At 39.9% G+C, this 6,774-nt stretch overlaps 1 long non-coding RNA gene across 1 annotated transcript; it reads right to left on the bottom strand.

The window, feature by feature from the left end:
• Window positions 1-2,194: 2,194 nt before the first annotated feature.
• On the bottom strand, window positions 2,195-5,793 carry LOC109289619. Its single transcript, XR_002095432.1, has 3 exons — window positions 5,781-5,793; window positions 2,801-2,809; window positions 2,195-2,383 (listed from the first exon to the last, which is right to left on the bottom strand). It is a non-coding gene; the product is annotated as an uncharacterized LOC109289619 (long non-coding RNA).
• Window positions 5,794-6,774: the final 981 nt, after the last annotated feature.

The raw sequence follows: 6,774 nt of genomic DNA, 5'->3' as shown, positions 1-6,774 counted from the left end.
TCACCTTGTCATCCATCCACACAAGCATCTCGAGCAGGTCCAAAGAGGTGATCCTTCCCCTCTGTGCGGTACTGGTCAGGCCGCAGTTGGAATACTGCATCCAGTTCTGGGCACCACACTTCAAGAGGGATGTGGACAGCATGGAGAGGGTCCAGAGGAGGGCCACTCGCATGATCAGGGGACAGCAGGGCAGGCCCTATGAGGAGAGGCTACGGGACCTGAACCTGTTCAGCCTCCACAAGAGAAGGCTGAGGGGGGATCTTGTGGCCTGTTATAAACTAGTCAGGGGGGATCAGCAGGCATTGGGGGAGACACTGTTCCCCCGAGCACCGCCAGGAGTGACCAGGAATAACGGTCACAAGCTGGCAGAGGGTAGATTTAGGTTAGATATCAGGAGGCGCTACTTCACGGTCAGGGCGGCTAGGATCTGGAACCAACTTCCAAGAGAAGTGGTGCAGGCTCCTACCCTGGGGGTTTTTAAGAGGACTTTAGATGAGCACCTTGCTGGGGTCATTTGACCCCAGTACTCTTTCCTGCCATGGCAGGGGGTGGGACTTGATGATCTGCTCAGGTCCCTTCTGACCCTAGAAACTATGAAACTATGATAGAATCACCTCTGACAAGTTTCCCGTCATAACTGATAAAGCAAACAACAATAAAACATTGGACTGGACACCTCCTGGTGGATATAACCATATACTGGACTACTGCATCATGTGTTTCAGGAAGAAGCTACTAGTAACATTCTCAACCAAAGCCAGGACCACAACATCTTGTGTCCGGCAGATAAAAAAAACAAGACAAAACATACAGTCTCTAAGATGTAACAATGAAATAGTAATCAAACCAGCTAACTAAGGTGGAGCTAGAGCCATCTTCAACTGTCAAGAGAACATCCATGTGTTTAACAGGCACCTCTCTGACACTGAATACTACACAGAACTTGGTAAGGACCCCACACTAGTATTCAGTCTGGAACTGGAAAATATAAACTCCTTCCTACTCTAGCTTCAGGGAAAAAACTACTTCCACAAATGATTGACTCTCTCCCACCTCAGGAACTTTCTATGTGCTCCCAGAGCTTTACAAAAAAGGTAGCCCTGGCAGACCCATCATAGCCAAATGCGGCACCCTCATTAAAGAGCTAGTGTTCCAAAGAAAAGCAGAGTATCCAAGTCTCCCTGATGCTGTCATCTTCCATTGAAGGGTAACGCATCTGTTAAGATCCATAGCACAAAGTGTGCCAGATTTTTCTCATGACTGTATACTCATTCTTAATTGTCAGTGGGCTGCCTTGTGTGAATAAAGGCTATAAGGCTAGCTAGGAAATGTGCATCTCTGAATATGCCATATTTTGTAATTTTGCTGGCTTTTTTTTCCATAGGGTTAGACATTTGTAATGTTTTCTGAGATTCCTTATTTAACTCCTTAAGCATCTTTCAGAAGCATGGGTTTGCAAGCAAATTCTCTTTATTATGAGATATCTTTGTGGTATTGTGCAGATTGCTTGTTGTGGTTTGTATAATTTGAACAGATGATTTAGAGGTGAAATGACTAGTGATGAAGTGAGTATTCCAAATGGATGGGGAAGACTCGTACTTTGTTAGGCAAGCAGTGAAGTTGGTCATTGGCCCTATTTAAAATGCGTATTCATTGAGAAATCACAGCCAGAAGAAAAGATAGCAGCCTGTTGAAGCTTGAACCTTAGGGTATCTTCTCTACTGAGGCTGTTGTCAAATGGTCCCATTGTTGTTTTACTACAACTTCAAATGGCATACATGGCAAAGCCTGAACAAATTGAGAGTGGCTCACGGAAGGTGCATCTTTCTTATGAAATCATGGGGTCTATATGCAACCAACCAGTGTGTTTGTCAGGAGAAGCAAACCATGGATCATCTCCCGAGATGCCCTGTAGCACCATAATGCACCCCACAAGATCTGGCAATACCAACACCAGAAGCAGTGACCTGTGCAGAATATTGGGAACAGACCATATAGAAAGGTTGGATTGGAGAAACGACTAAAAAGAAGCACTAACAGTACCAGAAAGTGCACCAGCACAGACTAGGCACTTTAATTTTTATCACCATATTATCTCTGTTCAGAATGTTAGGGTGACTATATTTGGATCTTGGGGAGCACTGGATTTGCAGCTGAATAAAGGCTTAAATTTGGGGCCCAGCAAAAGCTGCTGACCACAAGGCAAAATGATATATTAAAAGTAACATTGAACAATGCTTAGGCAAGTGGGTTTTAACCATATAGTAGTGCTGTAAAATATATAAGAAAGCAGATTTTGCTCATGAATGCTTATAAGCCAGCCATTTGCTCATGCTAAGTAACCATCTTAACTATGTCAACTATTTTCAAGTGAGTCTGGGTACTGTGAATGAGGTGAAGCCTTAGGAATGTGGAGATGGTATAATATTGGACAGAAAAACAGATTGGAATGTGAAAGATAACATGTAATTGGTAACAGAATCCAAGATGAACATATGCAAAAGGGTACATGGTGATTGGTGAAAAAGCTTCTAGGTTTTAGTCAAAGTCTGCCCATTGACTGAAGAAGTAAGTTCATGGCCATGGACATTAGCTCATAGCAAAAAGACATGTAAATTAGTAAAATGCATAAGCAGTTTCATGTTAATGAAATAAACAGTAAACAGAGGTGGAGCTTGAGATAGGAGGAGAAATGGGTGGAACAGAAGGAGGGACAGGGTGGAATAAGTGGTAATGGGCATGAACCAAAGTGTATAAAACATGGAAAAAACTATTGTTCAAGGTAGCTCCCTGTGTTCACAGGCTGTGTCTGTGAGGGAGCTAATTCGAAGCCATCTCCATTTTTAATAAAACTGTTGCGAGCAATATGTGCAAGTAGTGTTTGCTCCCTGCTTGCTCTGGCTAATGAGTAACAGGATTCATGAGTGATTGGATCATCATCTCCCTGGTTGTTGGGTGCCACATGGAGTCAGGGTCTAACACAGAATATCAATGGTTCATTGATATTTTGGGGGAAAGGGGCTGTTAAATTGAGTTTTAGAGTTTGATTTTTGGAAGCACATTGTGTTTTTGAAATAATCTCTTGTACATGTGCATAAAGATTAAAATTAGTTGCTTCAATAAATTTGGTCCATTAGAAGATATAAAAATCCTTGCCACTTGATTAATACAAATTTACATAATTTTCTTTAGTTTGTGAACAGTTATTTTATCAAGTATTATGTAAAGATGTCATCACATTAAAAATTAAAAGGCATTTTCAGAGATTAATAGATTTTAATGAGAAATAGAACCATTAGATCATGTAATCTGACTTCCTGTATAATGCAGGCAGATAATTTCACAATATTATCCTGTACTGAACCCAATAATTTCTGTATTACTAAAACATATCTTCGAGAAAAGCATCATCTCTTTAGAGATGGAGATAGAAAATGCAATAGTTCTCTGGTGGTTAGTTATGTTGGTTAATCATTTCTGGTGTAGTCTGCTTGATTTCAAAATTTAATTTTCTCTGGAGAGTGGTCTTGATAAGTAAGCATTTCTTTCCTACATTATGGAGTTCTTTTAGTATTTCACATTTTTGAATGATCTTTCTCAAAAATATTTATATGAAATCTCTTTAATATTTGTTAATTTTTCTCCTTTAGATTATTGAATGCTCTAAGATTTAAAGTTGCATTTTTATAATTTCAACAGATACATAATTGCCTGAGCAAAAGTCTGAGCATCTATCTATGTAGGAATGAAATCATAATACAAATTCTTAACCACTCCTTTAACAATGCTTAACCTACAATGTCATTTTTGCTGCTTCCTTAGCTCTCCTTTCATTTCTGAATCACAGTTCCAGAAGGTGATTTTTTTCAAATAACAGCATATGGCTTCTTGGCAGACTGTGGTATTCAGTAAGGTATGATGGCAGCACCGGAGATGCTGCCAGGTATGCCTGATTCTGCAGTATTCTTTAATTTTTTTGCCCTGGTACTCAATAGATTTCTCTATTCTAAGTTTTTTACCTCTTTTTGATATTAGCATTCTATGTCTCCAATAATGAGCAGAGTGCTTCCTCTTTGTATGTGTATCTGCTTAGATATAAATCCACATGTTTGACTTCCAAGATCCCACAGAGCCTAGTGCATGGTCATTTGTTACCCTGAATCTTTTCACAGAGCAGAGGAATGCTTGCTCTCCTATTTTTTCACTGTTAAAAACACGTGTTTCTGTTTCCAGGTGGTGAATTCATTTGTCCAAAGTGCACCCAAAGGACCCACTGGCTGCTGATTTATAGAATAGTACACTTAAGAGAAGGTAATTTTAAATAGACAGGAAACTGTTGCTTTGTAAAATTGCAACAAAATAGCAAGAAATTTGTTTATTAAATACAGAGTATTAACATGGCAACCACGGTTAAATGCAGTTTCTAGTTAGGCATTTTGTGTTTATTACATATTTAAACTATGTCATTTGACTATAACCTCAGCTCTGTTGTATGTGTTGTAAAAGAGTGGCTAGTTAACTGCTACCATTTATTAAACAAGATTGGAACTGTCCCAGTGGCCTTGTTAACAGATCAGCTGGGCTAAACTTTGGCATAGAAGTATCTAGGGTCTACTTTCATTGCTGCTAACAGCTGGGTATAGGCTATAGCTTATAACTTGTTCCTGTAGCCAGACACACAAACTCCACCTTAACTCAGCTATTGGATGGCCCATCAGGAAGAAACAAGGCTTAAAGCCCAAGTATCTCAACTCACTAGCTGCCAAAATGTCCACTTTAATACAGATACAGACTAGCTCCACTATAGAGCCACTACTTTTCCAGTGTCTTCCCACAATTCCTTCTGCTTTCTTCTTCTGTGCCCACAAAAGAGGTTCTTTTATAAGTTCCTAGGGGAAAAATCATGGAGTATGTCTATATACAGTCATGGAAGAGGGTCTATCAGTGTTGTCATCTCATACAAGTGACTGCGACTTCTACTGCTGTGCCACCTGGACTGGGTCACTGTGGGGCTGCCTCAGTTGAATTAGGCCAGTGGTTTTCAACCTTTTTTAGACATGAGATGCCCCTTCGAAAAGTCAGCTCTTAGTGTTCACTCAGTTTTTGACTACAGAAGGATAATAAAACAATTCTGTTGCAAAAACAAAAAGACCACCACAGGTCAGAATGTTTTTAATGGTGTGGATTCCTATTTTAAAACTCGGTTAGTTTTGTGAAACCTGTTTGCACACCTAGCAGTAGTCATGTCTACACAAGATGCTGACTGTGCAGTAGCCAGATAATACTAGCATGTCACAGCACAGGCAGTGCTAATATGCTACTGCTCAGTATTATTAGGGTACTATGCAGTAGCATCACTTTAAAGACAATTGCCAGTAGTACTGTGCAGTAACTCTGGTTACTGCACATTTATTTAGTACTTGCTTATACAAGTACAAAAAAAATGTGCAGTAACCACTACACAATAGTGTCTCGTGTAGACATGCCCAGTGTCAACCTTGTGTGACCACAGCACCCTGGTTAAAAATAACTAGACCAGGCCACATGAGATAAATAGGCTAAAAAAGAGAAAAAAACTTGTGTTGTTACCTTTTTTTTAGTGAGTTCTGCAATGAAGACGTACACTTACTGTATTTTTAAGGTTTTAAAATTATAACAAGATCCTAATCAGTGGTGGAAATCAGAAGAAAGTCAATTTTAATCATTGGGGCTGCACTGATGTGAAGACCCAATAAGAGAAGAATCAAATTAGCAGGACTCCACAAAAATGGAGAAGAAACGCTCTGACTGAGGGTTTTAGAATGGTTGTGGCCCTGAGCTCTGGAAATAGGTTGCTACATATGTAAATTATAGAAGATGTCCTTTGATTTTTACAAGTAATGTCTCTGTGAAAAATGTATATTTCCTTAATTAATTAGATGAGGGCTGTTTATGAGTCAGCTAATTTCTTTCCACTGAGGAAATAAACCATGTTGGAGCTTATGACAAAACGACTGATTCCACTTGCAAATTGATCACTAAGGAGCTCAGATGAGTCAATATTGTCAATGCGTTCTTGAAGTCATAAAATGCTTTTTTCTTGCTTTGTTTTGTTTGTTTGTTTGTTTGTTTTAAGGAAAAGCCAGGCCAGAAAAACTTTCATAGAAAACAGTTTCTGGTAATCAGGTTTCTGGTCACCCCACTGTGATCCCTCTTGCCCAGGGGAAAAAAATCCTAAGAAATAGCAGAATAGCAAGATGGTCAACTATGGCTGCAAAATGAAACCAGCAGATGATGAGATACTGTGACCTGAGGATCATTGTCATGGCATGGTGCATCTCTTGACATATAAAGCCTTCTCTTCCCTCTTGTTTATCCAAAACTATCTTGTTTGCAGCCCAAAGCAGTTTATATAGTGCCCTTCTTCCTACAGTCCAGTTTATTCACCTTTTACACAATAGTCTTTCTTCATCTCTCAGAGTCCCAGACACTTCTTTCTTGATTTGGTCATTCCATAGCCCACCCTCCTGTGATGTGCTATTCAAGTAGGCTTTCCCAAACCAACATCCTACACTCTATTTCTTCTTGGTTTAGGATTTTCATGGTCCTCCCTCTTAGGGACTTTGTGGTTTCCACCTTGGCTAAGGGGTTCCTTCACTCATGGGTGTCAAGGAAAATTTTGATTGAATGCTGCCAATGCAGAGAGAATTAAAGCTGACATGCGCAAGACAGGCTCATGGAATTTTCCATTGGGCTCACCCAGCATGTGTCCCCTGGGCGACCCCAAGAGCTGTC

This window comes from Gavialis gangeticus, unplaced genomic scaffold (genome assembly GCF_001723915.1).
Source record: "Gavialis gangeticus isolate Ggan-Ray unplaced genomic scaffold, GavGan_comp1, whole genome shotgun sequence".
NCBI classification, from domain to species: Eukaryota; Metazoa; Chordata; order Crocodylia; family Gavialidae; genus Gavialis; species Gavialis gangeticus.
The sequence above is the reverse complement of the archived record's forward strand: the minus strand, read 5'-3'. Positions and strand labels throughout refer to the sequence as shown.